This window comes from Microtus pennsylvanicus, chromosome 9 (assembly GCF_037038515.1).
Source record: "Microtus pennsylvanicus isolate mMicPen1 chromosome 9, mMicPen1.hap1, whole genome shotgun sequence".
Classification (NCBI taxonomy): Eukaryota; Metazoa; Chordata; class Mammalia; order Rodentia; family Cricetidae; genus Microtus; species Microtus pennsylvanicus.
The window spans coordinates 15,412,772-15,439,135 of NC_134587.1; the positions used below are offsets into that span (position 1 = coordinate 15,412,772).

Genomic DNA, 26,364 nt, shown 5'->3' on the forward strand with positions numbered 1-26,364 from the left:
CTAAACCACAGTACTTATTCTCACAGTCAATTATCCCCCCCCAAATTAGTGTCTCTTTAACATTAGTATTTCAAGAAGATTACCCCTTGGAGATTTAGAAGTATTTTTAGAAGACCAATTTATTTTACATTATTGTCCTAATAATTGTGTTAATAGATTATTCTTTTAACATTTTTCTTAATAGAGTTCAAGTCAGCCCAGACCACATAGTGAGAACTTTTCCCCAAAAACAGCATAGGGATTTGACCTCTGAATTCTGTGATATATCTTAACCTCTTAAGTGACTGAGACTTACACCTTGTCCACTAGATTGCTAAGGTTTTTGAAAACTATAGTGAGATAGCATTTCATAGTTGGTAATACAACTTGTATGCTCTTGGCAGGAATGTTGAAATGATGTAACTACTATTTAAACAGTATGTCTTCCTTAAAATGTGTCTGACTCTTTTGCCTACTCTTGGGACTCTTGTCCTCCTTTTGGGTTGACTAGTCCAGCCTCGGTATGAGAGCTTTTGCCTTGTTGTATCTTGCTTTACTGTGTTTAGTTGGTATCTCTCACAAGCCTGGTCTTTTCTGAAGGGAAATGGGGGAAGTTGATCTGGGGGAAAGCAGAGATAAGGGCAGAGTGGAAAGTAGTAGAAAGAGGGAAAACCATGGCTAGGGTACATTTTATGAGAGAAAAATATTTTTTTTCAATAGGAATATTAAAATACAGTTACCATTTTGTACCAATCCAATCCATAGTTTCTATCAAAGGAATTGAAATCAGGACCTCAAAGAAATATCACTTCCCTATGTTCATGAAGATTATTTAAATAGTGAAGTACTGGAAATGACATTGAGATAAATTCATAAAGAAAATTTGGCATATGCTTCCAAATGAGTGTATTTAGCCTAGAAGAAAGAAATCTTCCCACTTCTGTCAGAGTAGATAAACCTTGAAGTCGTGCTACCTAAAACAAGCTGGGAGGGGTTAATGACTTATCTGAAATAAGTAGATGTAGTAGGAAAAGAAACTAGGGAAGTGATAGAGTGAGTGGGGGTTGTGAACTGTTTTCTATAGATTTAAAATAGTCTACAAGATGGATAAGTTCTAGTTATCTAGCACACAATGCAGTATGTGTAGTTAGCAATATAATGCTATACACTTAAGAATGGGTTCAGGTTCTACACTGGAACCCGGCAGTAAGGTGATTATGTAACATCTGTGAGCCCTTGAATTTGATCTACAGTTCTGAAAGAAACAACAAGCACAGGCTCAGACACTTCCAGAAGAATATGTTGAACACAGGCCTGCAGTGTAAACTTCGGTTAGATCCCTGTTGGCATACAAAAAGAGTTCCCACAGCAGATCCTCAGGAATTACGTGTTGGAATCAGAAAACTGATTCCCACTGGGACTGGTCTCTGGACTCTGGAAGTAAGCTGTGGCTTGGGCCTCCCCAAATGGAGTCTATTTTTTTAAAGTCTTTTCTTCAGAATTTCATGCTTGTGTACAATGCAACATGATAATATCTAACCCTTTGCCCCTCACCAAATTCCCTCTATGTCTCCTCCAACATGTCCCCTCTCAATTTCATTTTTTGAATAATCCATTACATCCAATTAGAGGCACCCTTTTTGCATTGGGTGTGGAACTATCGTCTGAATCATGGGAAATTTACCAGTGCTCCATCCTCAGGAAAGAATAACTTTCCCCCAGCCTAACTATCCATTGCCAATATTTCCTCAGGACCTGGTAGAGTCTAGAGATCATCTACATCACTAATGTTAAGACTTTTATCCCACTTGATCTTTTATAGATTTTGTGTAGGTAAGAGCAGCTGTTGTGAGATCATGAGATCAATAGACGTGTCATATTCAGGAAGCAGCATTTCACAGAAGTACTCCACATCCTCTGATTCATATCTTCCCCACTTTTTCCTCAATATTCCCTGGGCATTGGCCTTCACACAGATATCAACCCCTTATTCTCACTAATTTGACCAATTATACATCTTTCCACGGAATGTTATCCATTGCAAAATGAAGTTTCACTGATCAAATAAGAGGCCAAGTATAGTAACATATAATATATGTTTCAAAAAAGTTTGACAACATAGCTACTTAGACATACGATGAAGAATCTCCACAGAGGCCTAAGGTCTCTACCATGGGCTTTTGATTAGGATTACTGGGCCACTGAAGCAAGCCTCAGATCCAACAAGAGAGCAGCTAGTTACCCCATGACGGTAGTGTTACTATTGTGCCAGTAGGCACATCTTGCCTGGCAGGTTGATGATGTTGCAGTATATAGGGTCAGTGCCAAATACGATCACTGATGCCCCCTCCACCCCCACAGCAGCCTGTATAGCTTCTTCTTGTACTATGGACTCTAACCAGCAGCATGGAACTTCCCTAACCATTTTGAGATTAATTTCTTTATGTCCAGCAGCCAAGGTGTGTGATGTCTTCAAAAATATAGGATGTGAAGACTAGTCTTGGCTTAACATACCTGGGAAGATGAAACCTCTATTAATGAATTGGGTTAATCAGATTGACCTGTAAGTATGTCTATGAGGCATTTCCTTGATTGCTAATTGAAGAAGGATGGCCGAGCTCACAGAGGACAGCACCAACCGTAGGCAATTAGGCCTGAGCTATGTAAGAAAGGCAGGAGACATGAGACTGGAAGCAAGTCCAGAATTGTGTTGCTACAAGGTCTTTGCTTCAGTTCCTGCCTCCAGATTTCTGTTTGAGCTCCTATACTGGCTTCCTTCAATGATAGGCTGTAATTGGCAAGGTGAAGTAAACCCTTTCTTCATCAAGTTGCATTTAATTGTGGTATGGAATACAGCAACAGAAAAGCCAGAGACGAGGCTTACCATCGAGTTATGAAGGGTAACAAAGGGCAATGACTGTATCCTGTGTTGTTTAGGAGACCTCTAGACCCCCCCCCATGGCCAATAATTCACCAGGAGATGTCCCAGGCCCGGTACTGTGATTTTTTTGTTTAACAACCCATGTCTGTTGGAAGTGGCATTACTCGCCCAAGCAAGGCAATTCCATCCAAACTTTTCTTCTGTACGTTGTATTTTGAAATGAGCTCTACTACCAGTGACTTTTCTACAATCAGGAAAGCACAGGAATTTCTTCTGTTTAACCACAATTGTACTTTCTGTGGGTGACTGAGTGGACATATTTTAACATGTACTAAAGTTGGTACATTAAAAAAAATGCTAAAATGCTAATCTTTTTCTAAAGGTGAAACATTAACCAAAAGACACTGAAAAGATGAACTATGGATCAGAGGGAGACAGCTGCAATCTCCTAGGGCTAGTGATCAATCATTAAGCACCATTTGGCCAGTCTCCAGAATGAGCAGGACAGGTTTTGGCATCTAGGCTGGTGCTGGTGCCACTGAGGTTTGTGGGGAAAGAGGCCCTGGCAGGATCCCAAAGACCTGGAGAGGGTATGCCCAGGCGTCTCCGGCTACTTTCCAGAAGCCTCATATCTGTTCTCAGCATTTAGAGTTTCAGACAGCCCTTTGCTCTCTTACTTTTTAACCCCCCTTTCTTCCTTGAGGATGTCTGTGTTGAGCAGCTATCCAGGTATTATTGCAAACACTATAGACTTCCCTGAGAAAAACGTGAAGATGTAATGCTAGCTGTGAGAGGAACATAATAAATATCTCCCATTCCTCATAATTGTATTTTAATAAATACTATAAAGAAGTATAAGACATGACAGAGAGGTGTGAAGAAAAGAAGCAATGGCTAAGTTGGTCAGAAAGCAAGGTTGAGACTAGTACTTAGTAACTCCTTTGGTTTGAGATTGCTACCCATGGCTAGAAGTCTGTGTGGTAAGTCAGTGCTACAGTGACCATCAAGGGACAAACTAGAGGAAAAGAGGACAGACTGTGCCTCATTTTTACTCAATCCCTTTCTGTAGATACATAACGCAATCAGAATAAATGAGTTAGAAATTAAGAAATTTTCATGAAAAATTGTCTTCTTTCATTTTGGTTTGGTTTGCACAAAAATATTTCATATTTTCTTTCTACCTCTAATGAATTATCACATTCTTGAAAGTTCTATTTTCTGTGTGGAGAGAAACAAGTTACTGCAACAAAGGGGAGCATTGTACCTCTGAGGTTCACATCCCAGACACTAAAATAGTAAGAGAGTATGGAAATGATCTACACATTTTGAGTAAGTTTGTAATTGTTCAACATTCCCATGACAGAGTGCTTCCAAGAAATAAACCAAGAAAAATCCCTGGTATCTCCCTAGGTGAGGCTTACAGGAGTGACTTTAGAATCCCAATGACTCCTCCTCTTTATACATATCAGGAAATAGTTCTTAGAGGAAAACAAATACCAATTTGTATTTCCCCATTTGCAAGGAATGATGCATATTTTTGAAATATGTCTTTGACATTTTGGTTTTTTGTTTCTTTTGAGAACTCTGTGAGTGGATCCTAAGTCCATGTTTTGAATTGGTCCCTTTTAGTTGTTGTTGTTGTTGTTGTTGCTGGTGGGTGGTGGTGGTGTTGTAGGTGGTGGTGTGTGTGTATGTGTGTGTGTTTTGACCTCTTATTTTTTGAGTTCTTTATATCATCTTTGCATAAATCCACTTTCAGATGTACAGTTTGCAAGGATACTCTCCCATTCAGTGGCTTCTTCTTCATTTGATTGATTGTTTCTGCAGCTGTGCAAAAGCTTTTCAGTTTTTTGATGTTCTGTCAATTGTTGACCTCAATTCCAGGAAAATGGAGTCTTAGTCAGAAAGTCCATTCCTACATCACTAATCTGTAGAATACTTCTAATGTTTTCTTCGAGAAGCTTCAATGTTTCAGTTTAGGTCTTTGATCCAATTGCAGTTACCTTATGTGAAATTAAACACAGGTATAATTTCATTCTTCTCTATGTGGACCTCTAGACATCTAGGTGGACATTCTTTCAACTGTGTGTCTTCATAGAATATTGGATGGTTGGAGTTACACATTCTCATGTTTGGTTCCTCTGTTTTGTTCCATTTGTCCACATGACAATGGACATGTGCCACCACCATACTGTTTTCACTACTATTGCTCTGTTCTGTATCTTAAGGTCTGGAGCGATAATTCCTCCAGCCTTGTTCTATTTGCTTAGGACTGTTTTGGTCCTTTCCTCAGTAGGATAAGAATTCTTCATCCTTTGTGTGACTAGTCAAAAGTCAGATACTCTATTTTCTAATCTGAGCTGCTAAGGGTTATAATCAGCAATAGTGAAGGAAGCCTGGGTCCTGTCTCACTATAATTACACTCTCCATGGACCAATGCAAAATGTTTGTAAGGAATAAACTTTCAGTTATTGTGTAATAAATCAATGTCTTGTTTGGAAAAAAAGCCAGAGATGCCTACCACTTAGAATCTTCAGCAATACGTTATGTGGTACATAGTATTGGTTGTGACCAAACACATTTCATAAGTGAGACTGTCTATTGAAGAATTGCTTTCATCAGGCTATAGGCTTATAAGCATGTCTTTGGGGCCATTTTCTTGATAATTAATTGATTTAGGAGGGCTTAATCTTAAGTTTATTTTAAGAAAACAAAATCAAAATATTCTTTTCTTTGGTTCACTTAATTCTTAATAAAACCACTATTTTCCCTCCATTAATTTCAAACTAACCCTCAGAGAATTTTCTTCCTAAGAACTTAAATGTGAAGGTTAGAGATTACCCCCAATATTGCTTATCTGCTCACCCTTGTGGAGTTTAAATTCTTAAATTTTGCAGCCATTGACTTCCCATTTAGAGGCGACCGAGGCTACTAGTAGATGAGAAAAAGTAATGAAATCGTAAATATAAACATTTCAAAATAAATTGTTCAAAGTGATAATTAGAATTGTGACTTTTTTTTTTGCTAGTGTGATCACTTTACTTCAGAACTCAAGTCTCCTGATGTTTTCTGGAGAGTAAATCTGAGGGAGGATAAAAGGTTTCCTTCCTGCAGGCCTCTCCCCTCCACTGTGGTATATCTCTTAGTGCCATCCCCGTTCATCTCACATCCCAGCAGACAGGTTGGTGAGCCTCTAAGGGTGTAGCTTCTAATGTTACTAAGAGGCACATTCTCAGAGCAAACTCCCTGTTCCTACGGGTCCTATACTCTTTCCACCCCCTCTTCCACTATGTTCCCTGAACCTAAAAAAATTTGTTTTTGAAATTATAAAAGGTGGTATTTGGACCATTTTTAATAAATAATACTCATTTAAAGAGTTCATTAGTTTGGGAAGTGCATTACTAACTATGAAGTCAAATTATCAACAATTAGGAACATAGTCAAATAAAATTATTAACTTCTTAAATGATGATTATTATATTTAACTTATAGATGATATGCTTGACATTAGAGACTCTATCTTGGTAGCTAGCTAAAATCAATTTTCTTATTATGATAAGGGGTTTTTATAAACCAAAAGGGAGAAAATCCAAAAGGAAATAACAATACATAAAGATGACATCTCTTTATGTCTTTCTCTCTATTGTACCACCCAGACATAAGTTAACTAAAAAAGATACACAGAGAAATGACAATATCTGATGGAAATAATCCCATTAAATATTCAATCACTTTATGAAAGCAATATAATTTAAATAGTGGGTAAAACTGAACTAGTGGTTATCTCATAAAAATTGCAATGCCTATATATACATATACATATATATGTATGGAAACATTAAAGTTAGTACTTCAAATATGTAGGGTGAAATATTAGTCAAAAGGTATTTTTGAGACACATTTGTTTGCATGTGATTAAAGATCACTTCAGATTACTAGCTTACCAGTTATTCCCATGTGTATTTCAGAATAACCAAAATTATATACCACTCCCCTAAAGACAAGCTCGAACATTCCTTGAAACATTTGTCCTGGAATGTAGATGAGATTTGGCAATGTTTTCTTTTTCAGAATTAAAATTAAAATACAGTTTTGACTCCACAGTTCCAGTCTGGTCTTTTGTCTTACATCTTACAAATGCCATTCTTGAAACAACCTGAGATTTGGAATTTATCCTTATTGTAAAAAGTTCAACTAGTATAACTCATTATCTTATTATAATTGTTCAAGGTATTTCAGATGTTGGAGAACAGTACCCAGATCCAGTGTGTAGGAGATATTCTAGATCATATTGTCACTAAATGAAAAATTAACAAGATTAAATGTGGGGATTTAATTCATCCACAAAATTATAATGAGAATGTATTTAATGAAAGCATGATACATTTTCTCATTTTGAATTCAGATATATATCTATAAATGCATATAATTCAGATAGATTATATGTGTATATCTGGATGAATGTGAAATATCCTTCTCAAAGATATTTCATGGTACAGCATACACATTAAGGTTCTGGCTCAGAAAAGTTTGCTTTCATTACATTCGTTCTTTTCAAAATTCTAAGATAAAACCATAAAAATATCAGAAGAAGATATGTCAAGATGTTTCCAGAATCTCAAGGTAGAAATGATTTCAATGGTGGTGGTACAAAGCCTTGTAGCCATGATAAAAGTTTTGCTCGTGTTTAAACATAAAACAAAGAAAACCAGCCTACAAATCACAATCCCAGAAAACCGAGACAACAATGAGGACCCTAAGAGAGACATATATGGATCTAATCTACATGGGAAGTAGTAAAAGACAAGATCTCCTGAGTAAATTGGGAGCATGGGGACCATGGGAGACGGTTGAAGGGGGGGGGGGGGAGAAGCAGGGAGGGGAGCAGAGAAATACATAGAGCTCAATAAAATTAATTAAAAAAACGCAAAAAATTTTGCTCATTCCGTTTAGTTAGTTAAATACATTAATATGAACAAAATTCAATATTAACCAAAAGAAACAAAAACAGATAAAAAAATATGTGCATCTTTTACAAGGAGGAAGGTAATTTATCACTATGGTAAGCATTCTAAAACACATAATAAATTAGAAGCCTATTTTAAAGCATAAAATGCTGCACATAGTACACAAAAAGAAAAGCGTACACAGTATCTGAAGTTATGAAAAGATCCTAGTGCCACTCACAAAAAAATGCTGAATCTGCTTTTATAAAGTATATTTTATTAAAAAGTATATTTGTGTTTTATCTACATGTTAGTGTGTGCACAACATGTGTACTGTACCAGATGAGGCCAGAACAGGGCATCAGATTATTTGGATGTGAACTAAAGGACAGTTAACTTCTATATGAGTCATAGAAATACAACCTGTGCTCTTAACCACTAGCCTGTCCTACCAAGCCCTGTCATCTGCTTTATAGTAGGTTCATATTTTTCTCAATTAATGACCATCATTAATTTGTCACAAAGTTTGATTTGTTTCAACTTCATTTAGTAGTTAGATCAGACCCTGCCCCTGAGAGCCAGCAATTCCACTGCCATTGTATCTCCTTAGGAGACGTTCTGTTGGGAAGACACTTACATTCCTATGCATATTGTACTCTACTCAAGAGCGGTAAGGCGTTACAAATCTATTCTCTGATAATTAAACTTTCCATACGGGCACCATTGAAGGTTTTGACACTGTGAATTTACAGATTATTTCTACCCAACCCCCAGTCCTAAAAACCCCCCATCATCTTGTCTTCTCATGTCCACTGCTGAGACAGATGGACCAGCCAGGACATGCTCCCCCAGCGCTGCTTCTCTGAAACCACGGAGTCAGGAAATGTAATGAGAGTGCTCAGCTGAAGCAGGGCGAGCGCATTCCTAATGGGGAGCTGTGACTTGAGAAATCTCATCCATTAGACAAAGTGATTAAATATGCATCAGTCCTCTGGAAGGGAGCCGGGCAGATATCGGATACCGCTGCAGCGCAATCCCGCGTGCTCCATCTAAAAGGAGCATGTTTTTGCCGTCCATGTGTATTGTCTTTCAGTACCTCAGTTCAACTGCTGAAAGCGGGTTTTCATGAGAAATCACACGGTTGATGGTTTTCTGTGAACTATCAAGTAAAAGCAGTTGGATCTTGCTAAAAATCACAAAGGAAGTGCTTCCTGCTTGTTCATCTCCACGCTAGCATAGGCTTGCTTTGAATTACTGTTGTTTTTGTTTTGGGTTGTGTTTTAAGATAGGACCTCATGTTGCCCAGGCTGCACTCACACATGATGTAGCTGAGGCTTGTATTAAACCACTGGTCCTCTTGCTCCTGTCTCCTAGGTTCTAGGATCCTAACGACATACAGCCACACCTAGATTGGCTTTATTGCTCTTTACGGTTTGGGAACTTCAATCTTTCTAGTCATTTTATTAAATGCTTACCCTGAAAATCTTTGTGTCAAAAAAATGGACTTTTAAAATGCATATGCATAAATGCATATCTTAAATATCTGATTTTAAAAATAAAAGATTGTAAAATACAAATTAGTTATCATTCCAAATAAGCCCCTTAAAAACGTTTAAACATTTTTAGATATAAAGAAAGGTTGCTATCAAAAGAGCATTTATAGTCCTGGTAATTCCTTTCTTCTTCTCATGTTAGCAGGCTTTCTAGTAACCCCCTCAAGAGGTAACACAGGCACTTACAATTTTTTTTTGGAATAAATATCCTTTTCCTCCCAGTGCCCATCAGCAAACATTTGGAACATGACTGACAGAGAATATGTTTGCCGGATTGGAATCAGAGACAATCCCAGCATGTTAAAAAGTGTACTTGTTATATATAGTTCTATACCTTTATTTAAGACAAGTTCCAGACAACTCAATCTGTTGTCTCAGAAGATAATAAATTACTTAAAGTATTGTCACTAAACTGTTTTATTTGTAAGGGTACCTAAGGAGTACCCTCTTGCAGAGCAATCCGTTTCTTCTGAACAAAACGCTTCCCTGTGTTATCCAATGTGCACATTCTGAGTTTCTCAGTCATGAAGGTCTAGAACACTGAGATCTGCCTCTGCTGTCTTCTGAATCAGCTGTAGTGATGCTTCCTTTCCCAGGACCAAGCGCAGCACAGGAGCAGGAGGCTGGTCTATCTGATAGCCCCGATGATTCAAATGGCATGTCCAGAGGGAGACCTAACTGATAACCTCTCTGCTTACATAATAATATCAAACGAGTCCCTTACAATTTATATCTAGATAAGAGATAGAGCACTTTATACTACAAGGAACCTTGCAAGTGATGTAGCTGAAACTATGATTTGGTAAAGGATTTTATAAGCTGTGATGTTTTAGCTGGTGGAGTAGTGGGTTTTATAGAAAACAAGATCTGGGAATAGGAAAGATCTTGACTGAGATGCAAAGCAGACTGGTCATGCCAATTTAAAAGTTTCTCTCTCATATTTGAAAGAATATCTTTCAAATGCAACACAAGGTGAACTCCAGCCTTCTGTCCTCCATCTCAGCTTCTGGAGAGTTGTGGTTATTGGTATGTTCTACCATGCCAACCTGAAATATTTCTATAAATACGGGCACCATAGGCTTGCATGGTACTGTCCCAATTGTCTGCATAGTTTTTCATCAAATGAAGTCCTGATTTGTCATATATGGATGGTGTTCTACTCTTTCCTATTGGTAGTATCCAACTTTCTCTGACATTAGAAGTAGCTTTTCTTAAGTTACAAGATGGTGAAAATTTTCTCATAAAATAGCTGATTCAATGCAGAAATTGCAGAAAATTGAAATTATGTAGAAAATAATTAAAAATAAAAAAACAAAGAGAAGAGTTTCTGAATTATGTGGCTTTTTTCTTTGTTTCATTAGTGGACTTTGCATTGAATTACTTCTCATTTTTACATTCCTTTCTTTATGAAGTAAGAACTAGAGAGAGATGAATTAATAGCCGTGTACTGACTAGACATTTTATGTCATATCACCATGTAATTTAAGGTTGCACTAGATGCCTAAAGGATGAAGAGAAGGCAGGGTTACTTTGTTTTTGTTGTTGGTTTTTCTCTTTTTTCTTTATTCTTCTCTCAGATAGTACATCCCAATCGCAGTCTCCCCCCCCTTCTATCTTCCCAGTTCTTCCGCCCCACCTCCCTTCTCTCCCAGATCCACTCCTCCTTCCTCTTCAGAAAAGGGCAGGCCTCTCAGGGATATCAATCAAAATGGCATATCAAGTTATAGTAAGACTAGGCACATCCCCTCATATCAAGACTATACAAAGCAACCCAGTAGGAGAAAGGGGATACCAAAGCAGGCAAAAGCAGATACTGCCCCTTGATCCCACTGTTAGGAGTCCCACAAGAACAGCCAGCTTCACAACCATAACATATAAGCAGAAGACCCAGGTTAGTCCCATGAAGACTCCATGATTGTCAGTTCAGTTTCCATGAGTTCTAGCCCTTATGAGTCCTAGTTAGTGATTCCATGAACTGTGTTCTTGTGGTGCCCTGGACCCCTCTGATTCCTACCATCCTTTCTCACCTTCTTCAGGTTTCCCAAAGCTCTCCTAATGTTTGACTGTAGATCTCTGCTCTGCTTCCCTCAGTTGCTGGATGAAGCTTCTCTGATGATGAGGATGCTAGGCTCTAGTCTACGAGTATAGCAGAATAACATTAGGAATCGTTTTATTGATTTTTTCCCAGTCATATTTTGTTCTGTCCTAGGTCTTTGGGCTATCGAGCCTCTGGTTCTTGGGCATCCCAAGGTGTGAGCTCCCTCTGGAGCATGGGTCTCAAGTTAGACACTCATTGATTAGCCATCCTTATAACTTCTGAGCCACCTTTACCCCAGCACATTTTGTATGCGGGACAAATTGTAGGTTGGAGGTTTTGTGACTGGGTTGATGCCTTAATCCTGGTCAGGAGATGGACAGTTCAGGCTCTGTATTTCCCATTAGTAAGAGTCTTCACCAGAGTCACCCTTGTGAATTCCTGGGAGTTTCCATTGCACTAGGCTTCGATCTTGCTCCTCACATCCCCACCAATTTAAGTCACCTATTTCAGTATTCCTCCCTCTACCCCCTGCCTGATCCGTCCTGTTCCCATCTCCATCCAGCCCCAGTCCACCTGTGAAATATATTCTATTTTTCCTTTCCAGAGATATTCATGCATCCCCTCCATGAACCCTACTTGTTACTTGGGCTCTCCGGGTCTGTGGATTGCTGTATGATTACTCTTTACTTTACAGCTAATAACCACTTATAACTGAGTGCATATCATGTGCATCTCTCTGTGTCTGGGTTATCTCACTCAGGATTGTTCTTCTAGTTCCATTCATTTGCTTGCAAATTTCATGATGTTATTTTTTAACAGCTGAGTAGTACTCTATTGTGTAAATGCACCACATTTTCTTTATCCATTCTTTGGTAGAGGGACAACCAAGTTGTTTGCAGTTTCTAACTATTATGAATAAAACTGCTATGAACATAGTTGAGCAAGTGTCCTTATGGTAAGATGGTATCCTTTGGTTATATGCCAAGATGAACTATAGCTGTGTCTTGAAGTAGATTAATTCTCATTTTTTTGCGAAATTGGGAAACAAAATTGTTGTATCACAGTGAGAGCAACTGCTTTGGAGACATGGAAGAAATCCATGTCTTAAAAGGAAGGAGTCATGGAGAAAATCTTGAAGGATGACCATGAATCCCTCCTGGGACAAAGGCTACAACTCAGGATCCAGGGTTTTGAATGAGTTGGTGGGAGTACATAGCTGGAAATGAGGCCAAAAACAACTCTAAGCCCTTTGTGGTTGGTCCCATACTCTCTGAGAATACCACTGTTGACTTTCAAACACAGAAGTGACTGGATTGACTTTTCTAGTTGCCATTCTGACAGCAAAGTATATCCAATGGATATGAGAAAAGGAGATTGGAAATCTAGGGATTGGGAGACTGTGATGATAGTTCAGAGCAGAGATGGACTAATATAGAACCCAAATGAAAGCCTCTGCGATAATTCTTTATGGATAAGAACTGAATCCGTGAGCCTCCAAGAAATGGATGGTATTTACCGTTTTTAGAACTAGCTATTGACAATCAGAGTGGTAAAAGTAGAAGAAAAATTACAGCTTTCTGAACTTCAAGGGCACATCGAAGCAGATGCTTTTCATGTGGCTATATTGAATACCTTTTCATTCTTGGTTTGTAGGAAACAATCCATATGACAATCAATAAGCAATTACATAGAGAAAAAGGTGAGATATTATTCACTTTCTGTGTCTCATGATTGATTGCTCCCTGAGATGCTTCCTGAGAGTCACAAATTACCAGCTGAGAAATTAGAGGTATCTTTTCTTTGAGTTTGCACCTAGTTTAGGTCCCCCTTAACTTGCTGAAGTATAAGGCTTAGTCCATATAGAATATGTTTGTGAAAAGCTTTGAATTCACTGTGCAGATTCAAATTCTTAGATGTGGATTAGCTGGAGGACATGGATTCTGCTTGAAACAAATTCCCTTAGGTTTTTAACTGTTCATTCCTTTTCACGCCCTTCTGACTCTCTTAACCTTGCTCTGGATCAGATGGCATCTGGGCCCTCCAACTTGTAGCATATGAAGGATAGGTCTAGAGAAGGACCACACATCAGTCAATTCAGGTACTTCCAACCCTGGTCCCTGCATTTGTTTTCAGTGTTGCAATGTATTGATTACTTCCCACAAAGCTGTAATGTTTTACAACACAGAAAATCTGATGGAATAGTACCAATACTGCCCACAGGTATGCCTTCAGCGTTAATTAGTCAATTACAAAACAGAGAGATTTTAAATCACACAGAACTCAAGGACTTTCGCACCAACCGAGGGCTATGGAGATAGCAGTTAGTAAACCAGGAGAAACAAAAGCCACTTGTGATCGGGCTCCTAGACTCTAGGATCTGGAATGATTGCCTACTTGAAAAAGTCTGTCAGGGTGTCAAAGACTTTCTGAGAGCAATTATTTGTGAACTCCTGAACACAGCACAATAGTATAACCTTACTCTCATCTCTTCTTTTAAGATGTTTCTTGATTTGAGACATGTTTTATTTTGATCCATGAGGTGGGAGTTTAAGTAGAAACTACAGGAGACAAAAAAGGCAAGGTCCTGGAAGAGATTAAAGAAGGGACTCTGGGGATGGCTCAAGAGATAGAAATACAGGGAAGAACACAGTCTGAACACTAAGATTGTTTAGCAGTACTGAGCTACCTTATGTTCTCAATTCGGCATAATCATGCAAACTTTGTAAAGTGTGCCATACCAATGACAACACATTGGTAGGAAGAAAACTGAGAGGCACAGGATGACACTGTCCTACTTAACATTCCTTATTCAATTTTCCATTTCAAATACTCAGTTTTTCAGGCAGAGTTCTACCTAATGTGAAAGCGAATAGTTGTTTGGTCTCGAAACTATTATACAAGGACTGGAGTGTATCCCAGAGATAGAATTCTTGATTGGTATGGGCAAGGCTCTGGGTTTGAGCCCTAGTAATAGTAAAACAATAAGAACATCTGAAATGCAGAGATCATTTCCCTATGTTTCATGTTCAAATTTCTCCTCTGTTGGACTTTCAACATATTATTAAAAACAATGTGCATTATTATGATGTCTTTAGTCACATGCCTTTTCAGAGAGCTGGATTCCCAAGCTAAATCCATGCTACTGAAAGAACAATGGTTCGTCTCTACATCTGCATGATGTTTAGTCCTTGCCAGCTACTTTAGGTGTCAAATAATAATGGATGCCTCTGCAGTCCCTTAGGTCACTAATATGCTAGGCTTTGTTGTCAGGGTTGCAGCAGAACAATATCTTTCACAAACAGGTGTTGATTCTTTTTCCAGCCTGGGCGCACATCTCACCTTCATTAGGAGAAATGCCTCGAGAGGCCACTTTCATGTCATGATATATAGTTCAAGCAGGATCGACTTCGCAGCGTCTAATATAGTTTCAGTTGCTGTCACTGAATTCTTTTATATCATTAATAGCATTAGCACATCCTAGAACTTTGCTGAGGTGAATAAAAGGTACTTAGTTTTCCAGAGGCGATACAGGATGCTATGTGAGAAATGCCAAGTCACGATGGATGCATGGTGGGAAGGAAAACATGGTCCGTGGCAGGAAAGACCTTTACTATGAAACTCTAAAATGAATCTGAGTCCTGGGTGATGAGAAGAGTCTCACGATGTGCTCTTCGATTTTGAAATGTCCTCCAGTGAAGGCAGGAGACATGCTGAAATATTGACTGGGACAGGAGAAAGGTTAGGAGGTAGATCATCACTAACTTTGCATTTCCTCTTTTTTTTTTCTTTACAAAGCAGGGAGACAAATTGCCTCTAATGTGGCACAGTTTACTGCAAAGGTCTTGAGATGCAGAAATATGAGATATCCTCCATCATCTATCTGGTAGGGCCATGTTTTCTGTTTGGGAATTTTCAAGGCAGATGGCAAAAGTTCCTCATTCCACACATTTCAGGAACAAGACTCACGGTGTAGATCTTCTTGAGATTGCCGGATAGTAACTTAGTGCAACGTTCACAGGACTCAGTTATGCTGGGGCTGTGGGATTGGCTCAGTGCTGCTGAGTAGCATAAAATTTTATGCTTCTGTTTAAACATGATTTTTTTTTCTACCAAGAGGTCATATTTAACATTAGAAGACATTCTTATACGGTAAGAATCAAAAGACACTGAATAGATATCATCTACTTTTGTGATGGAGGAGGATTTGGTAGTTGTTGAAAATAAAGCTAATGAGCCAGGTAGTGTTGCTCATACTCGTGACCCCATGTCTTAATTCGTGTTCTATTAAGAAACATCATAACCAAGCAGCTCTTATAAAAGAAATAATTAAGTTGGGGTTGGCTTACAGTTTCAGAGATCTAGTCTGTCATCATGGTGGCGAGCATGGCAGGAGGCTGACCAGCATGGTTTTTGAGAAGGAGCCAAGAGCTTTGCATCCTGATCCTCAGGCAGCAGGCAAAGTGACAGACAGACTGCTGTGGGCTTTTGAAAATTCAAAATTCCCTCCCTCCCAGCAGCACACCTACTCTAACAAGACTATACCTACCAAAGAAGGCCACACCTCCTATTTCCTCCCTACAGCCCATCAACTGGGAACCAAGCACTCAAATGTCTGAACCCCCCTCAACCCAACACACTCTCCTTGTGGTCTTGACAGCTTAGTCAAGGTTCCTTTTTACTGGCTAACTTTATATGCACCTAACAAGACAGTCACAACACAGTCATAAAATTCTTTAAACATATCTCTTTTTCGTCTCATTGTGTAGAACTCCTTATGTTCTCAAAGCTGATAGCAAACTTACAGAAAGCCTCCTGCTTCTGCAGATGGAGTGCTAGGATTTAAACTGTAGAGTATCACACCCAGCCCTAGATATGTCTTTAAACCTTATAGTCTGTGGAAGAATTTCAGGATGCACACAATTAAAGTACTTATTCTTTGTCAGTGGATGTTCTGTTATTCGACTACATGTATGAAGAGTTTAAGTTTCTATAGCTCTAGATGTCGTACATGAAGCCTGTGATATTTTAGCTCCCATAATAATTGGGGCATATTCACAATAGAATCAACTGGAATCTAATTTGTCAATGCTATGAAGTTTGAAATGTGGTCAAAGCTTGCTTTTGGTGCCTGGAGGAAAAGGAAAATGCTTACCAAGGTAGCAAAGGCCATGACTCAAATGCTGTCATCCGAGAGCCTCTGCTCTGCATCCAGCGCAGAGAAATTGGGTTTAGTGACCTTCTCCTCCCACGGATTTTGTAGTTTCTTGTCATAAACACAGCTATGACATCAGTGATGGAAATTTCCATCTCCCAGCTTGTTTATATTTGTGAGATTATGCAAAGAATTTTAAAGAGATTTTCAGAAATCACACATGAAAAACATCACTAAAAGGAGATTTTAAATAAATCACATATTTTTAGCAGAGAAAGAAATCAAAGTAACAAGAATTCCAATTTCACCTGTTACCAAAGATCTGACTTGCAGTCATGAAGCGTTGATTTGAGGACTCTTTATGTAACTGGGATACATCTTTATATTTGTGTTAATTTTGAATAAGCATAGGAAAACTAAGTTTGAAGATCTTTAATGTCGAATAGCTAGAAGACTTTTCCAAACAATATAGGAAATTGTGCCCCTTCAACATTGTAAGAGGACATCTCACCCCTGGACTTTATTTTGTAGTTTCTCAAATTTCACATGTGTGCCCATTCCTAGGTGTCAGGTTGTATCTGTTCTTTAGAAGTTTACTGTTATTAGCCTCAAACCAAATAATAATTACTAAAGAGCCTTATAACATTGAAAAGATTACAAAAATATGTTCATTTATTCTGAGTAATGTGGTATGGCTAATAGATTTTTTTTCAGCTAACTACTTCTCTGGGCCATGCTGATTGGCTAACTGGTACAAGGTGCTGCTGGAGACAATACATAGGACAGATGGCTAAAGGGACATATGTCATTTTCTTCATGGACACATGGTCTTCTAGACCAGTGGTTCTCAACCTGTGGGTCTTGACCCCTTTAGGGTTGGTAATACAACCCTTTCAGAGGGTCACCTAAGACCATAAGAAAGCACAGATACATTTACAGTATGATTCATAGCAGTAGCAAAATTGCAGTTATAAAATAGCAATCAAAATAATACTATGATTGGGGGTCACCCCAACCCAAGGCACTGTATTAAAGGATTGCAGCATTAGGAAGGGTGAGAGCCACTGTTCTAGACTTTTCTCCCAGACTCTACCTAGTAGTATCTCACAAGCATAGGCTTGGCAGGATTTTGAAGTTTTCTATGTGTTGAGGATATCTGGAGTCCTTCCATTACTTACGCCACAGAGCTTCTATAGGTAAGCAGAATATTAATATATACCATTGACTGCAAAAACATAAAACCAGCTAGAGAAGATGGGCACTGCTGTCATCTTCTCTTTTAGAGAAGCTTGGGTTTAAGGATATACAGACATGCTGCCTCACATGACCAAGAAATCACAGAATTGGAAAGTAAGGCAAGACCTGTCTATTTCATAATGGCTGACACTGTATTGCATTCCTCCAACGCAAAGACCTCCTCTAAAGTGAGTTTCACATAAATGGAGACATCCTTGAAAAATAAAGAAATTGTTTTTCCTTTCCAGAACACCCATCTAACATATATTTTATACAATCGGGAATTTGTATTTAAAACAGAAGCATTCCTAGTTATATAAAACATTGGAGAGATGTGTTAGATGGAGAGATGGCTCAGCAGTGTAGAGTATTGTTGCCCTTGCAGAGGACCCAGGTTCAATTCCCAGCACCCACATGGAAGACTGCAACCATCCATTACTTCCGTTCCAAGGGATTTAATGCCTTCTTCTGTTCTCAGTGGCCACAAGACATCCACATGGTGCACATACACTCATGCAGGCAAAATATTCATGCACATAAAATAAATAAATCTAAAAAATATTTAGAAACATCAACATATGTAAAGTGGCTTAGGGTTGTGGCACTTCTTCAGGTAATGGTTATGTGTCTTGTTTCTTTTCCTAATAAAGCATCATTTGGAAATCTAATTGAGTTGTCCTAAAACTGTACTTTTGTTCTATAAAATGATGGAAGTAGATGACAAAAATTATATGGGATTTTCTAACTTCAGCAACAAAATTTAGCTGATAATCATCGAACTTAAATAAGCTTTTTTCATCTGCACTATGTTACTTAATCAATTTTATGTGTGTCACCATGTTTATTCAGGAGAATACCAAAATTAATATTATGTTGAAAATGTGAATTCTAAAACCCATTGCTCTCTGTTTGCTAAAATCATTTTTTGCGGTGCAAAATAACAGGTCATCTGTACATACAGATATATACAAACTACATTTTCTCTATAGTTTGGTGATTGATTCATTAGCTAAACCTATAAATAGTGTTTAAATATTTTAAAGCACAGCCTATGACATTCACAGTTAAAATTTCACACCTCAGATGAACTATAGAACAGTTTAATTTCTACAGGTTGTCTTTAAATTTTTCCATTTTGTGCATTTTGAATAAATAGCTACTATTTGTACTATTGAGGCTTAATTTAGAGAATCTATTAGGGCATGCTCATTTTGTTTGTATTTTAATTGTTATTTTGTTGCCAAGGATAGGTGATTAAAATTACTGGAGACTACCAACATTAAACACGTTAAGTATGAAATCTTCACTGACACAAATAGACTTTTAAATGCATGATGGTATAATTAACGTTATGAAGTTTGAGACTTAATGGCAAGGACTGGAAATGTGGCCATATGATATTATCATCGCCAGCAAATGCCAGAAAACTAATTGCACTAATCAAGCATGACTATGGAACAATAATTATGGTCAATCTTGTGCAAAAAGTGAGTATAACAGAACATGTCTCTATGACATTGACGAAATAGAATACTATCACTATTACTTGAAGGGGCTTATGTTTTCCACAAAAACATGAGATAGTTTAATAGTTCAGAATGACTTTAAAATAAGGACAATGAAATATTAATACTACATGGCTTATGAATGTATGCATGTTCCTATATATTTTTCTTTTGTGCTTGAAAGACATCATTGCTTTCCAATGTCAGGTACAATATCATCAACAAATGACTTTGGAACAGCAAAGAACACAGCTATTACTCTGTTATTATCTGATAAATTTTTATGACGCACATTGGAGTGCATGTCTGAGACATTTCCTGTTCCTTGGTCTTGTTATACTGGAGGTATGTTTACAAAGCAATGCAATAGGTCCTAGTATTGTCAGTGCTAAAGCCTAGCCTGTCCTCACAGTTCCTGACTGAAATGACAAGTTAATGTTATTGATGGAAGGATTATGGCTCAGCTTCCTTGAGACCCAAACTATTAGTGGAAAAGCAATAAGACAATAATATGGGAAGGAAACAGCAGCTCCTGTCCGTGGTTATCCCCTCCCCTCCTCTCTGCACTGTATCATAAACAAAAGCAGTGCAGCAGCCACTAATTATAGGAAACCTTCTAGACTTTTTTGTAATTGGATCTATAATTTTTCCCATAGCAACTATGAGCTAAGACAAACCAGTTCACAAACCAGGGCTGGTACATTCCCTGGAGTTTTTACCCTGTTCCTCTGTAGAATCTTCAAATGAAGACGCACAAATAGATATTTGTGTATACGTATACTGGTGAGTTGGTACTTTGTTTTTCTTTTTATCTTTCTTCCTTTTCTTTTCTCTCTTTCTCTATTCCTCCCTCCCTTCCTTCCTTTTTTCTTCCTTCTCTTTCTTTCTTTCTTTCTTTCTTTCTTTCTTTCTTCCTTTCTTTCTGTCTCAACTATATTTCTGATGTTTCTAATTATTTCATCCTAAGTAGAATGGAGTGGTTGAGCCAAGCCACTAGAGCTCCAAATTCAAACTTGACCTCAAATCTGAACTTTGCTTTTACTAGGATAAGACTCGCTGGTCAACAATGAACGCTATAACAATAAATACTATAAATTTCAAAGCCTGATGTTGACGTGTTTTAACTATGTGAGGTGTCTATTCATTTTACCTTTCAAGAATATTGCTATCAATGAAGAAGCCATGAAAATGACAAGCTGAAAGAACATGTTATGTTCTATGTAGGTAGTAATTCTCATTATTGTTAAAAGTTTTTGTTTTTCTCTACAAATGACATTCTACCACATGCACAAATAATAAAAACATCTTATTTTCCATGTTCAATTTTCAAAATTTTAGTTGCTTTCATAAAAAAGACAAATTAATTATGAAGTGTTACCCATGGAAATAATTCCAGAAACAATGCAGTAATATAGCAATGTCATCAAATAACAAAAAGACTATTAGAAAAATAACAACAACACAGCTGGTAATTCTGGAGAAACAGGAGCATATCGAGAAATGCATGTTTATAACCAGAAACTTTATTTTTACAGTTTAAAAAAGGAAGTCAGCAATGGTAAAAGGAGAGAAATTCAGACTGAACCAGAAGGATCAATGAAAACACCTGTATTGTTTAGAGACAAGTCTTGAAAGAAAAAAACCTCTTGCAGCCAATTGTCAACCATATTTTCTTAAAGTAAATCATTTTAATTTGAAAAGTCCCCAAATCTGTTCTTGTTCCTTCATATTACTTAGAACGTTTTGTCTTCATTTTCATTGTAGGGACAAGCTTTTCAAGTGTTTTCTATTTCTACAGCTATGATATTATAGAATGACTGAAATTTCTTTCTTTTAAAGAAATTTAAAACAGCAAAGTTCATTTTACTTGAGGAATACAAAGCACCTGGATGCTGAGGATATAGAAAATGCAGTATCCTGAAAGAGCAGCTGGTCATTGTCAGAGTGAGGTAAAGGGAGACGAGGCTTCAGAGAAGACCCCTGTGGCCTGGAACTGTAGCTCAATTGATAAAGTGTTTGCCTTGCAAGCGCAGGGACGTGAGTTTGATCCTCTAGAAACCACATTTTTGAAAGTTGGGTATGATGGCGTATGCTTGTAATACCAACGCAGAAAGGCAGAAGCAGGAGGATCCCTGGGACATTTTTTGAAAGGTGGGTATGATGGCATATGCTTATAATACCAGTGCAGGAAGGCAGAAACAGGAGGATCCCTCGGACTGGAGTTCCAGGGCTGATCATTTGCCTTTTTTTCCAAGAAGTCTTCCAGGCAAGCCAAGCCCACGCACAGTGCCATGGGCTGCAGAGCTCCTGAATAACTGAGAGCTTACACGGCTGTGGATGTTGACACACCTGGTGCAAAGTCAGTGTTGGGCTTCTCATCCTTCAGTTGTAGCCTCCAGCCTCCCTAGACAGGAGGCTTCAACGTCGGAGAAGGCTGGGGGAATTCCATGAATATTTATATACCGAGGTTCTCCTTTGATTTCCTTTCTATCATTTTATTTCACAGATGTCATCTAATTAAAATTTTGACCTGTTGTGTTAAGGCACTTTTTTGTTACAGTTTGTATTTTGACTTTTAGCAGTGCTCAAGATAAAACCCAAGGGCTTGCAGGCCTTAGGCAAGTGCTCTGCCATTGAGCTGCCTCCAGCTAGTTAAAAGTGAGTTTTATGCTACCAACTAACTCTTCTTTGCTATACTAAGCTTTAGGATGAAGAGTCAGGTGGGGCAGGGACTAGTTTAGGTACAAAGAACTCAATGCTTTCTTGTTAGTGAACTCATTCATTTTAATCTCAATGTGTTTGTGTGAAAATTCACAGATTGTACCTTTTCATTAATCTTCCTAAAGTCACTGCACTTAGGGACAGGAGCATATGACAGTATGAGGACATATATATGAGTTACACTTTGACATAAGCGGATGTGTTCTCTTCTCAAAAACTTTCCATCGTTCCTCCTCCTCTCACGTAGTTTTCAACTAAAGTGAGGAAGATGTCACTTAGAGATTATGTCACTGTCACTAGAAGGGTATTACGAAGGTAACGAGTTTTTTCTCTACCACATAGATATCAGAGGGTTTGTGATTACTTGCCCATGCCCTTAGGGAAGTTAAGAACAACTTTCCTGTCATGTTAAATTAGATTTTTAAAGAGCAGTGAGCCAGAGATTTGTCCTAAACAAACCGACAAAGTGTGGCTTCTAGATTCCTGATGGGCAGGCATTATTTGATTAAATTTCTAGGGATTGTTTTATTTAATTACAAAAACAGCTCACCAAACAAGTTAGTCACTGATTGAATTTCTAAACTCAGGTCTGTTGAATAGAGCCAAATGAATCATTTTTCCTACCCGGGAAAATCTTCAGTGATTCAGATGCCAAGACCTTCATGGTAAATAAATATTCCAGGCCATGGACTTCTTGCTATAAGCCTTTATACACAGGGAAATTCCTCTCCTGGTGTTATATTTACATATTTTTCTACACTGAACAGGAAATAGAAGATCTTAGCCTTAGTTATTGCATCATTAACTATGACACACTTAGCTAAGACAAAGCATCTAACTAACCCTCTAAATGACACCTGTTTCCCGGCAAAGTGGATTGAAAAGATTGACTCCAATTTCTTTTAAGTACCCATTAAGTACCGAAGTGGTTTCTGGTGGGATTATTGTGTTGTAAAGTATAGATTTGATCCCACTGGCAAAAACCAATGTAAACGATGAAGACAGAATATAGAATATTAGTAAGCATTACCCCTAAGAAGAGTTTTCATTGCTTGTCATGATCAAAAGTTCTTGAACTTTTCCTGAACATTAACCAGTATTTTCTTTCTGTTGGTTCCCAAATGAAAGCTTCATACGTTGCATCTGTGCCCCTATTGAAGGATTCAATTGTTGTACCCTTTAAAATACTGTGATGCCAAATGACAGATCTTAGAATGAACATGAAGCAAGATCATCCATGCTTGAGATAGACTCTGTATGGAAATAGTTGGTTCTCTAACTTACATTTGGCTGTGGGAAATCGTAAGGGGCTCTTACAATGTTGTGTAGTGTTTTCCTTTTAAGATGTATGGTGAACTCTAAAAGATCTCCTCATCTAAAGGCTGATGGCTAATTTCCATGCTAACTTTATTGAGCGTTGTTCCCATCAGAACAATGAGTTTGAAATTGCAGGCTGAGATTTGCATATTAAATCAAGATGGTTAATAGCCGTTGAGGCCCAGTAGGAAGTAATTGATGTAGTCTTAGAATATTTGGATTTTCATCACTAGGCCATAAAATAGATTCGAGTGGTACATTATTTATTTCACTGCTGTGAAAAAACACCTGGCAAAAGCCACTTAGTAAATTGATTTTGGTTGACAATTCCAGGGGATCCATATCCACCCATGGTGGCAGGGAAGGAAAAATGGTAGGAATGGGAAGTGGCTGGTCATCTTGTGGCCACATCAGAAAGCAAGTAGTGATGAATGCTTGTTCTCAGTTTGCCTTCTCCTTATTATTCAGGCTTTGGACCCCAGCTTGTGAAATAGTATTATCTGTATTAATACTGGGGATCCACACCACAAGTGACCTGATCTAACAGGTTCTACAACAAACATGCCCAGAGTTTAGGTTTTGGTGAGTCTAAACCTCATCAAGTTGATAACCAAGATTAAACAATACGTGTGAGACAAATAGAAAGTGACAGTTAAGAAGATCACTTGCTTTAATATATTATATTACTAATAATGTATTATATATGAGAAGTTGACTACTATCTATATATGCTATGTGGGAGTCTTAGTTAATTGGTAACTTTAGGAGGGGGTGATAGTACATACTTATAATTCCAGGACTTTAGTACTCAGTGAAGAGGAGATGAGGGCTTAGGAAGAATGTTCATGAGTTTGAAGCTTGTCTGGGCTACAAAGAGAGCATATAGGTGGGAGGGGTGTGAAGAGGAGGCAGACTACCTCCAGGTTCATAGGTATAATCCACTGATGCTCTTCCAAGTAGAAATGCTATTTTTGTGTGCCTTTGGGCTTCCCTTATGTAGTGCCACAGTTATGGTCCTTTCATGACTTATGATAGTATTGAAGTTGTTCAAATTTGGGATTGTTTTCTATCCCTCTATTTTAAAAGCTTATTAAAATACCATCAAAGAGCAGAGAACAATTGATGATGGCATTCCTAGCCCTAAACGGAACAGCTGTATTATTTACTCCTAGTCACTGAGACCATTGCTGAAGAGTGGGTGGAAAGAATGTAAGAGCCAGAGGATGGGGAGAAACGCAGCAGAAAAGAAGTCTTCTGCTCATGACACAGCCATTGCACACATGAATTCATCGCAGCTGTGAATATCTGCACAGACCTGAATGTGACTGGATCAATCAACATTCATCATGTGTAAGAGAGGAGCCCATGAGACCACACTCCTCCCTGAGGGACTACTGGCAGTTAGTGGCTGTTGGGGAAGTGCCTGTCATTTTTTTTTGTCAGTGGTGTAGCCTCTGAGAGGATTGTTTTTCTACAATGCATGATCTTCCCATTGAGGCTTAGTCAATGCTAATTAAACGTATTTGTGAGGGCCACATACAGATTAGACATGACGGTGGGAGGGGGACTTGCTGGGAAAAAGTGTCTCAGTGGGTGGTGGTTGGAGGTGAGGGAATAATAAATAACTAAAGCTTGTTGTGGAAATGTAGGAAACTGTCAGGCAAGTAAAATATTAAGTAACAAGCAATGAGATGCTTGTCCAGCTGTAACACTCTCGGCTCCTTCTCCAGTACTATATACACAGAACTAAACACATTTATTAAATATCCTTATTCAAAATATGGTTTGTTTTTAAGTGTTTCCATTATTTGTTCACCTTTCACCCGACTAAACAGAGAGCAATTTACACAGGCACTCAATAAATGCTTCAGTGAATGTCTACAATGGGTTGATGAGTTAGAATTTGAGTGACATGCAAAATCATCGAGGACCCAAATAATTTGTTTGACTTGTTCTTCAACCTGACTGTTAGCGTGCAGTCCAACATCATTATCAGAGGCCTAACATTTAAATTTGAGGCGGGGTGTTAGCTTCTCCTTTTTCAGGCACCTTATGGCATTCTGTGTAACTCTTCTCACATTCCTCTAGCCTGAGCTAAATTCATCTTCACTCATGAGGAAAGCTAGACAATGCAGTTTTCTAATTTTTCCTTAAATTATTAGCCTTTTACCACAACAAAGTACTTGCCTAGGAACTTAAAAGAGAAAAGATGTTCATGTAGCTTATACTTTTAGATGCTGAAGGTTTAAGATAAATTAACCCCATCAATTCGGTATCTGGTGCTCCCTTCCTGGGCTGGATCAAGAGAGCACAATGTAGTAAGAGTGACAATGGAAACACATGGAAGAGATGAGTTAGAAAAATGAGGTCTGGGAGTCAGGGACCACGATTGCTCTTGTTATGGTAATCTACTCTTGTCTCTCTCACTATTCTTCAGTCCTAGTCAGCCTCAAAATTGTCATCCTGAGGGCTGGAATGGCAGGTAGGAGCTATATTATAACTTACTGATAAAGGCAAAGGGATCCTGCCAAGTAATCTTTCCTAAGGACAGATGCAGTGACGTAGTCGCTATCTGCATCTCTTAAAGGTTTTGCCATTTCATACACCACCCTGTTGATGAGAGAGATGATGGCATATAAATTTTTTCAGGACAAACCCTATCCAACCCATAGGAGACTGGTTACTTGGATTTTCCTTATAAAAGAGGGTTGGGCAATGAATATCAAAATATGCATTTCCTGTTTTGTTCCAAATAACTAATGAAATTTATAGATTTTTTTTTTATTTTCAAAAACAGTTCTATCATAAAATAATATCATTTTATTTAATAATTATTTATCAGCACCATTACTTTTACTGAAAACAAATTCTGATATATTAAACCTTCAGAAAGTCAGAATGACTTAAATGGATATTTTAGACAAGAAAAGCACGTTAGATATTATCATCAAAATTTTATATTTTCTATATGAGGTAACCAGCACTAGGGCAAGCTAGGTGACCTTCTGAGGGTCTCAGAGGTAATAAAAGTGGTGA

At 38.1% G+C, this 26,364-nt stretch overlaps 1 protein-coding gene across 1 annotated transcript in view; it reads left to right on the plus strand.

Annotated features, from left to right (window-relative positions):
* The window catches only part of Scn9a (sodium voltage-gated channel alpha subunit 9), a 124,907-nt gene that overhangs the window by 9,168 nt on the left and 89,375 nt on the right, over positions 1 to 26,364 (plus strand). The gene's annotated exons all lie outside the window — the stretch shown is intronic.